The sequence below is a fragment of the Leucoraja erinacea genome, unplaced genomic scaffold (genome assembly GCF_028641065.1).
Source record: "Leucoraja erinacea ecotype New England unplaced genomic scaffold, Leri_hhj_1 Leri_1131S, whole genome shotgun sequence".
Classification (NCBI taxonomy): domain Eukaryota; kingdom Metazoa; phylum Chordata; class Chondrichthyes; order Rajiformes; family Rajidae; genus Leucoraja; species Leucoraja erinaceus.
The window spans coordinates 1-10,613 of NW_026575376.1; the positions used below are offsets into that span (position 1 = coordinate 1).

General features: G+C 49.4%; 1 pseudogene; it reads right to left on the reverse strand.

The window, feature by feature from the left end:
- Nucleotides 1-6: 6 nt before the first annotated feature.
- LOC129715350 (zinc finger protein 211-like) lies at nt 7-2,030 on the reverse strand (annotated as a pseudogene).
- Nucleotides 2,031-10,613: the final 8,583 nt, after the last annotated feature.

Here is a 10,613-nt window from a genome sequence, read left to right on the forward strand (position 1 = left end):
CACTCCATGACAGGACTGATGTGGAGGCTTTGGGGAAGGTGCAGAGATGGTTAACCAGAATGGTTTAAAAACAAGGAACTGTAGATGCTGGTTTACAAAAAAGGACACAAAATGCTGGAATAACTCAGCGGGTCAGACAGCATCTCTGGAGAGTAGAACTGGGTGACATTTCGTGTTGAGACTGAGGAGGGTCTCGACAAGAAACATTCCTTCCAGTATTTTGTGTTTACCTAAACTGCGCCTATCTGCGTGACAGTGTGCCAGCAGGCTTGAGGAGCGGACAAAGGCCTTGCCACAGAGCGGGCAGGTGAATGGGCACTGGCCGGTGAGGACTCGCCGGTGCTCCAGCAGGTGGTCAAGGCGGGTGAAGCCGTTACCACAGGACGGGCAGGGGCAGGACGTTCACCGCTGTGTGTGAGCCGGTGCTGCCACAGGCTGGACATGCGGGTGAAACGCTTGCCACACTCAGCGCACACAAAGGGTCTCTCCGGTGTGTATCCGCTGGTGCTCCCGCAGCCCCCATGCTCTCTTGTCACAGTGGGAGCAGCAGCTCGCCGACGTAGACCTGCCGGTGCTGCCGCAACCACCGCGAGCTGTCAAACGACTCACCACAGTACGAGCAGTCGTAGGGCGGGCCACTGGTGTGCACGTGCTGGTGAGACAGGTCGTGGGAGGCCATGGCAAAGGGCTCTCCACACACCGGGCTGGGGACAGGGCGGTCGCCGGCGTGCACCCGCTGGTGGGACAGCAGCCTCGTGGAGCAGGTGAATCCCTTGCCACACTGGGTGCAGGGGCGTTCACCGGTGTGGGTGCGCTGGTGCTTCAGCAGGTTGCTGGAGTTGATGCCGTTGCTGCACTGGGCACAGGTGTAGGGGCGCTCGCCGGTGTGGGTGCGCTGGTGCACCAGCAGGCTGCTGGACTGGGTGAAGCCCTTGCCTCAATCACTGCAGGTGAAGGGCCGCTCCCCAGTATGCAGCCGCCTGTGCACCTTCAGGTCCTTGGACGACTTGAAGCCTTTGCCGCAGTCGGAGCAGGTGAAGAGCCGCTCACTGCTGTGCACCCGCTGATGCTGCCGTAGCCCCGACAACTGGGTAAAGCTCTTGCCGCATGTGTAGCAGCCATAGGGCCTCTCGCCCGTGTGCACTTGCCGGTGGGTCTCCAGGTCATTCGCCGTCTTGAAGCTCTTGCCGCAGTCCGAGCAGTCGAAGGGGCGTTCTCCCGTGTGCACCCGCCGGTGGATCTCCAGCTCGCTCGGGCTCCGGCAGGCCTTGCCACACACGTCGCACTCATAACGCTTCTCCTTGTTGTGCCCCGTCATGTGGTCCTCCATCGAAGCTCAGCCCCTCGAAGCTCAGCCCGCACACCGAGCAGATGGGGGGGGATCACCGGCACCCTGGCTGCCCTCAATGGCCGCTCACGTCCCCGTCTCTCCATCCACAGCAACGGCTCCTAATCCCTACAGGAGGGGAACACAGAGGGTCAACAAGCTGGCAAACAGGACATTACTAGCACATATTGAGTGTGTTTATGGCGGAGGAAACCGTTATATAATTCTGCGTGGCACACTGGCGCAGCGGTACAGTTGCTGCCTCACCGCCAGAGACCCGGGCTCGATCCTGACTACGGGTGCTGTCTGTGTGGAGTTTGTACGTTCTCCCTTTGACCTGCGTGGGTTTTTACTCCGGGTGTTCCGGTTTCCTCCAACATTTCAAAGACGTTCAGGGTTGTAAATTAATCGGCCTCAACAAAATTGCCGAATTGTCCCTAATGTGCGTGGGATAGTGCTAGTGTACGGGGTGGTCGCTGGTCGGCACGGACTCCGTGGGCCGAAAGACCTGTTGTTTCCGCTCTGCATCTCTAAACTAAACTAAACCAAAGAAGGGTGTAGACCCAAAACGCCACCCATTCCTTCTCTCCACAGATGCTGCCTGACCCGCTGAGTTACTCCAGCACTTTGTGTCTATCTTCTCCACAGATGCTGCCTGACCCGCTGAGTTGCTCCAGCACTTTGTATCTATCTTAGCCACAGATGTTGCCTGCCCGCTGAGTTACTGCAGCTCTTTATCATAGAGTCATGATACAGCGTTGGAAAGAGGCCCTTCGCCCCAACTCGTACCCGCACTCCTAGATCCCTCGGCTCCACACATTCCGCCAGGCTCAGAGTTGTACAGAGTCCTAGTGAGACCACACCTGGAGTATTGTGTGCAGTTTTGGTCCCCTAATTTGAGGAAGGACATTCTTGCTGTAAAGAGAGAGCAGCGTAGATTTACAAGGTTAATTGACGGGATGGTGGGTATAATGGACTCGCTGGATATCCCTATCCAGCTATCTAGCAAGTTAAACAATTAATCCAATAAAGACCCGTAGACACGAGATGTCGTTGATTCTTTACTGTATTCAACTGTAAAACTGTAACATACAAGCAGAAAGAGAAACCGCATATTTAGTAACGTTATACACTTGGTATAGAAACATAAACTGTGATGCCACCACTAAATACAATGCTGTTATGTAAGAAACCAGCCAGGGCACATGAAACATTCTTAACTGTTAATAATAGCAATGCTGCACAATAACGTATAAAGCTACTGTTACACAAACATGATTACTCACAGACAATGCGTCTAACAAGCTGGTGCGGTAGGATGGCAGAAATTACACACTAGAATTACAGTGTGCACCATGCGGTACTGTCCCTGAGCTGGGCTTCCTGGCTTATGACAACTTCCTGCCTAACCGGAAAGGTAACCCAAAGCTGTAGGAACCTGAACATCCAGCAGGTGGCATTAATATCTGCAAACAGAAAGTGGTCCAGCACACTCCCCACCTGGGGTCTCCCAGACCCCGTGCAAATTTCCCATTTAGCCCCCAGAGTCCTCGGGAGACAGGAGGAGAACCACTTCGGTGATTGGGCGGACCTAGAGCTTCTGGGACAGACCGTGCCCCGGGGTCAGCTGGGATGTCGTGCGTGGGAACGAACCTCCACTGATGAGATGGCGAAAACTGATGGATGCATTGGATACGGCTGTGGACGCATGTGTAAATCGCCTCGATCGATTACAGATGTACCCCAGTACTACTTTGCCGTCCGTGTGGTAGGGGATGTCGTCCATCTCCTTCGCAATCGTCTCTGCGATTTTGACAGCCAAGACCGCTGCGCACGATTCTAGTCTTGGAATAGTGAGCTCTGGCTGGGTTGCTAGCTTTGCTTTGCCAAAGATGAAGCCCACCTCCGTTATTCCGTCTTCGGTGATGACCCTCGGATAGGCAACTGCGTATCTTGGCTTGCCTGATGCGTCCGAGAACAGATAGAGCTCCTGTTGTAGCATGCTCAACTTTGAGAATGTGGTGTAGGGCCGTGGAATCTGTCGCATCTGTAGACCCTGGAACACGTCCCTCCACTTGGGTAGGTCTATGTGCTCCACCAATACCTACATCGCCAACAACTACCCATCCCAGATCCAGCTTCTGGGCGTACGGGGCATTGTTGGGACCGTTAATTAGTTTCCTCACTTTATGCACCTGCAGAATATCTCTTCCCAATAGGAGCAGTATTTTGGCGTTTGGGTCCAGTGGAGGAATCGCGTTGGCAATGCATCTGAGATGGCTGTGGTGAAGCGCAACGTTGGGAGTGGGGATCTCGGCACGGTTGTTAGGCACTTGATTGCATTCTAGGAGTGAAGGAAGAGGGAGCAATGTCTTCTCATCCACAGACTCCACCATGTAACCGCAGGCTGTTCTACCTGCAGTCTGCTTAAGCCCGGCACATGTCCGCTGTGAATATGGCTTAAGATTGCCTTTAACCCCAAAGATATTGAAAAACTCGGATGTTGCAAGAGAGCGGTTGCTCTGTTCATCTAAGATGGCGTACATCCTGCGTGCCTCTTGGCGACGTCCTTCTGGATAGACTGAGATGAGACATATCTTAGCGGATGCTCTCGCGCTGACCCCATCACCGCACACCTCCGTGCATGTGGAGGTGATTCCCTGGTTTACTGCTACCTCTTCCTCCCCGCCATGCTCGGATGCGGGCGGAGATGACTCGGACTTCCAGGGGGCTGGGCCTGGATGTAGAGCGGAGAGGTGTCTGTCACTGTTGCACTCGGTACATTTCACTTCTGCTGTGCAGTTCTTGGCGAAATGACTTGTGGTGGAGCAGCAGCGGAAACAAATGGAATGTTCATTAAGGAAGTATTTGCGGTCTTCCAGGCTCTTTTCTCTGAAGGCTCTGCACTTCTTTAATGGATGAATCTTGGCATGAATGGGACACTGCTTTGATGGGTCACTGGATTTCTGTGTCTCAGGAGTTGTTGGAGATGCTTGTGTCCTGTGGACGGAGACGAGAGTTTTACCATGTCTCTCTATGTTATCCCTCTGGACGATTGCTGGACGAGAGAGGCAAAGATTGAAGCTGGGATCCGTTCTGGTTTTTGCCTCCGCACGGATAAAGTTGGCAAACACTTTAAATGGGGGAAAGAGATGCGGTGGCGGCGTTTATAATTTGATCCAAATTCAGTCCACTTTTCCTGGATGTTATAAGGAAGCTTCTCAACAATCGGTGCAACTCCCCTGGAGGTATCAAGGTAAGACAAACCAGGTAGATACCCATCGGCCTTTGCCGCTTCGATTTCTGACAGAAGGTCCCCGAGCTCACGTAGTTTGTATGGCTCCTTGATGGTGATCCTGGGAAAGTTCTCGAGCTTGGTAAAGAGGGCATGCTCAATAGACTCGGGTGAACCATAAGTTTCTTCGAGCCTCTGCCAAGCCATCTTCAAACCTGCTTTAGGATTCCTCATGTTGACAGCCTTAATTCTTGTTGCCTGCTCCGAGGATTCTTTCCCAAGCCATTTTACCAAAAGATCGAGCTCCTCTCTGGGTGAAAGGCCCAGGCCTTCTATGGCATTTTGGAAGGAGGATCTCCAAGCCCAGTAATTCTCAGGCTTGTCGTTAAAGGCCGTCAATCCTGTTGTAACAAGCTGGCTGCGAGCGAGGTATTTGGCGAGGTCCATGGTGGTGGGATTGATATCGTTGGTGGCTTGAGGAGAGTTGTTAGAGCCGCTGTGCAGAAAGGTTGCCGTTGGCTTTCTATCCTCCAATTTATGCTCCACGTTTCCTTGCACATTACTGGGATTGTGATGACTATGAAATGAACTGGCCAGATTAGATTTGGTCTGGTGAATGGGCGGCAATGGGCAAAATACTATGCTACCACTCTCGAAATCATAATCAGTGACATGTTGGCTTGACTTTATGCTGGCTTGCTCTATGACGTAGTCCAGAGTACGCTCGTGCTGGTTTTGAGGGCGAGCAGGGCTCGGTGATCTATCACGTGACCCTTGTTCTGCTATTAAACCTGCTTCTATGGTGTCGGCCTCTGCAATGGCTGCTTCCATCTCTTTTTCTTGCTGCAAGGCCTCTAAGGTCGCCTGCATCCGCACAGCCTCGACCTGCATCTCCGCCTGCATCCGCGTAGCCTCTGCCTGAATCCGCGCAGTGTCGACCTTACATATCTATCTCTCTCTGAGCGAATGCTGCTCTAGCTTCAGCTGCTTTTGCTTTAGCCCGTGCTTTAAGGGCGGCCATGCTGGCACTGGAGCTGGCTGCAGAGCAGTACGAACGAACGCTGAGGGACTTGGCTTCATTCTGTGAAGCGTTGTCTTGGTTGCTTGTTGCCATGGCGTCGAGGTGTGGACGGGCAATGTGATGATGTGAGCCACCCTGTAGTACAGCTTGTTGTGGTGCTGTCTTTTTACTATACTGGACTCGCTGGATGTCCCTATCCAGCAAGTTAAACAATTAATCCAATAAAGACCCGTAGACACGAGATGTCGTTGATTCTTTACTGTATTCAACTGTAAAACTGTAACATACAAGCAGAAAGAGAAACCGCATATTTAGTAACGTTATACACTTGGTATAGAAACATAAACTATGATGCCACCACTAAATACAATGCTGTTATGTAAGAAACCAGCCAGGGCACATGAAACATTCTTAACTGTTAATAATAGCAATGCTGCACAATAACGTATAAAGCTGCTGTTACACAAACATGATTACTCACAGACAATGCGTCTAACAAACTGGTGCGGTAGGATGGCAGAAATTACACACTAGAATTACAGTGTGCACCATGCGGTACTGTCCCTGAGCTGGGCTTCCTGGCTTATGACAACTTCCTGCCTAACCGGAAAGGTAACCCAAAGCTGTAGGAACCTGAACATCCAGCAGGTGGCATTAATATCTGCAAACAGAAAGTGGTCGAGCACAGTGGGACTGTCATATGCTGAGAGAATGGAGCAGCTGGGCTTGTACACTCTGGAGTTTAGAAGGAGGAGAGGGTATCTTATTGAAACCTATAAGATTGTTAAGGGATTGGACACGCTAGAGGCAGGAAACATGTTCCCGATGTTGAGGTAGTCCAGGACCAGGGGCCACAGTTTAAGAATTAGGAGTAAGCTATTTAGAACGGAGACGAGGAAACACATTTTCTCAGAGTTGGTGAGTCTTTAGAATTCTCTGCCTCAGAAGGCGGCGGAGGCCGGTTCTCTTGATACTTTCAAGAGAGAGCTAGTTAGGGCTCTCAAAGATCACGGAGTCAGGGGAAAAGGGCAGGAACGGGGTACTGTTTCGGGATGATCAGCCATGATCACATTGAATGGCGGTGCTGGCTCAAAGGGCCGAATGACCTACTCCTGCAACTATTGTCTATTGCCCCAGCGCCCCGCCATTCACAGTGAAGATCCTGCCCTGGTTTGACTTCCTAAACTGCAACACCCTCCCTACCCCCAAACAACGTGACCTCCTCCGTGGCTCCCTGCCCCTTATCCCTGTCGCCTCCTGCTCCTTACCCCCCTTTGCTAGGTCCCCCCTCCTCCCCACCCCCAAACAGTGTGAACCCCCACCAGGCTCCCTACCCCCTTCCTTGACTCACTTGACCCCTCTCTCCCCCCCAGTTCCCTGCCCCCCATTCATCCCCCTCGGCACCAAACCCACTCCCCCTTGAATCCCTGCCCCCCTCCCTTTGCTCCCTGCTTCCCCCCGCTACTCACTTCATCCCTTTTTCCCAGTCTCTCTCTCCCCCCCCTCCCTCCCTCCCCCGGACTGTCTCCTCTCTCTCTCTGAACCTCTCCCCTTATTCCTGCTCCTCTCAGCCTCCCACCGCTCAGATATCTCCCTCTCCCTCTCCGAACTCTCTCTCCTCCCCTTCCTCCCTCTACTTCTTCTTCGTCTTCCTTATTGGAGTTTTACGGCAGCCGGCATCCGCAATGTTGCATTGCTGCCACCTTCTGGCTTCATTCCACAGTACTCATGTCTTTATATTAGATCCTTTTTATAAGCTCAGAGGCCCTCAAGAAATCAAACAACTTTATTCCTTTTCCTTTCCCTCCACACTCTAGAATGTTCTTTACTGATATTTTTGTCAATCCAATTTTCCTCATTTCAATGATCATAAATCCTCTTTCTGTCTCATATCTCCTACATGCAACTAGGGCATGCTGAACTGTTTCTGGTTGATGACATTCCTCACACAGCCCAGTAGGGTGTTTTCCCAATACTTTTAATTTGCTGTTCAGGTGAGTGTGTCCTATCCTCAATCTTGTTAATACTACCTGTTCTCTCCTGTTCCCCCCTCTTCTTGCTGTAATGCCCACTCTGTTTTGTAGCGAATAGAGGTGTCTCCCCTTTGTCTCCTGTTCCCAGTATTGTTGCCATTCCTGATTTATTTTCTTCCACACAATGTGTTTTCCTTCAGATTTGGATAGTTGTAAGTTTACCTCTATGTTCTCTTTTTTAACGGCCTCTTTTGCTAATTTATCCACCTTTTCATTCCCTAGAACACCAATGTGTGCTGGGACCCACAACAAAGTCACGTCACTGCCCATCCTTGTCACTTGGCTTAATAGTAGCAGGATTTCATAAACTAAGTCAGGCCGCCTATGGGATGCACCAGACCCAATACTCTGGATTGCAGATAATGAGTCGCTACATATTACTACTTTACTTGGTTGCACCTGTTCCATCCACCGAACTGCCATCAAAATAGCGTACAGTTCCACTGTATATACTGTCAAATAGTTGTTTGTTCTTTTGTAAAGCTCAACATTCACCCCCCTGGACTACCAGAGCCGCCCCTGTTGTTTCAGTTACTGGATCCTTTGATCCATCTGTGAAAATTAAGAGGTGTTCCCTGTATCTATTATCTATATGGCAATGATATTCTGTCTTTAGGTCTGAATTTTTGTTCCTCCTTTTTGCCTCCCATATCTCCAGATCAACTTTTGGGATGTTCAGTAACCATATTGGCACAGATGGCCACAATACTGCAGGGCAGAACTCTTTGTCCTCTACTCCCATGTCCCTTGCCACAACTCCTCCAACCCAGCCGAAGCTTCCAGACTGAGCCACCCCTCTCTCCCAGCACTCCTGTACTACCTGTTTTGTTGGGTGGTTCTCTCCATGACCCTTAAGGCTTAGCCAGTAATTAGCCATTAGTTGTCTGCGGCGCAGTCTCAACGGCATCTCCCCAGTTTCCACCTGTAGTGCACATACAGGTGACGTCCGCACACCTCCTATACAGACTCTTAGCGCTTCCACTTGAACTTTGTCCAACTCGGACAATACTGACTTAGATGCTGACCCATAAGCTATACTGCCATACTCTAGTCTGGAACTTCTTCTTCTTATAGGATTCCGGCAGTGTAGACGCTGCTAAGCGTATTACTGCCCTCCACAGGTCAAAGTTTGAACTAAATTCTTACATACAGTCCTGTAACTTGCAGGAATTGAAGAACAGCCCTGGATATCAGTTGATGATTCTCACTGTGTCCAAACAAAGATGAAACAGAAAAAGCCTCAACTCCAAGTCCTGTCAGTCTAACAAACAATACTTTTCTTTCCACCCTGTACTTTTTACATTCTAGGAAAACATGCTTAACTGTCTCATTACTCCCACATTCACACGCCAGAAACATGTTTCCCTACAACACCTAGTCTGGATCTGATCAGTGATACATAAATACGTTTAAGATAATACATCTGTTCCCCACTCTAAACCTGCCAAGCATCTCATTACATTGATGTTTTTTTTGCATTTTTCAATTACTTTTGTAATGTGGACCCTCCATGTTAATCTGGAGTCAAAATGAACCCCCAGGAAGCGGAAATCTTTAACTCTTTCCAAATTGTTGCCGTATAGTTTTAACTGGACATCCTCTAAATCAACATGTAGAGGAACCAATGAGAGAGCAGGCTATTTTAGACTGGGTATTGAGTAATGAGGAAGGGTTAGTTAGCAGTCTTGTTGTGCGTGCCCCCTTGGGCAAGAGTGACCATAATATGGTTGAGTTCTGCATTAGGATGGAGAGTGACATTGTTAATTCAGAAACAATGGTTCTGAACTTAACGAAAGGTAACTTTGAGGGTATGAGACGTGAATTGGCCAAGATTGACTGGCAATTAATTCTAAAAGGGTTGACGGTGGATATGCAATGGAAGACATTTAAAGGCTGCATGGATGAACTACAAAAATTGTTCATACCAGTTTGGCAAAAGAATAAATCAGGGAAGGTAGTACATCCGTGGATAACAAGGGAAATCAGGGATAGTATCAAAGTGAAGGATGATGCGTACAAATTAGCCAGAAAAAGCAGCATACCAGAGGACTGGGAGAAATTCAAAGACCAGCAGAGGAGTACAAAGGGCTTAATTAGGAAAGGGAAAATAGATTATGAAAGAAAACTGGCAAAAGTTTTTATAGATATGTGAAAAGAAAGAGATTAGTTAAAACAAATGTAGGTCCCTTGCAGTCAGAAACAGATGAGTTGATCATGGGGAACAAGGATATGGCGGACCAATTGAATAACTACTTTGGTTCCGTCTTCACTAAGGAAGACATAAATAATTTGCCGGAAATAGCAGGGGACCGTGGGTCAAAGGAGTTGGAGGAATTGAGTGAAATCCAGGTTAGCCGGGAAGTGGTGTTGGGTAAATTGAATGGATTAAAGGCCGATAAATCCCCAGGGCCAGATAGGCTGCATCTCAGAGTACTTAAGGAAGTAGCTCCAGTAATAGTGGATGCATTAGTAATAATCTTTCAAAACTCTTTAGATTCTGGAGTAGTTCCTGAAGATTGGCGGGTAGCAAACGTAACCCCACTTTTTAAGAAGGGAGGGAGAGAGAAAATGGGGAATTACAGACCAGTTAGTCTAACATCGGTAGTGGGGAAACTGCTAGAGTCAGTTATCAAAGATGGGATAGCAGCACATTTGGAAAGTGGTGAAATCATTGGACAAAGTCAGCATGGATTTGCGAAAGGTAAATCATGTCTGACGAATCTTATAGAATTTTTCGAGGATGTAACTAGTAGCGTGGATAGGGGAGAACCAGTGGATGTGGTGTATCTGGACTTCCAGAAGGCTTTCCACAAGGTCCCACATAAGAGATTAGTATACAAACTTAAAGCACAAGGCATTGGGGGTTCAGTATTGATGTGGATAGTGACTGGCTGGCAAACAGGAAGCAAAGAGTAGGAGTAAACGGGTCCTTTTCACAATGGCAGGCAGTGACTAGTGGGGTACCGCAAGGCTCAGTGCTGGGACCCCAGCTATTTA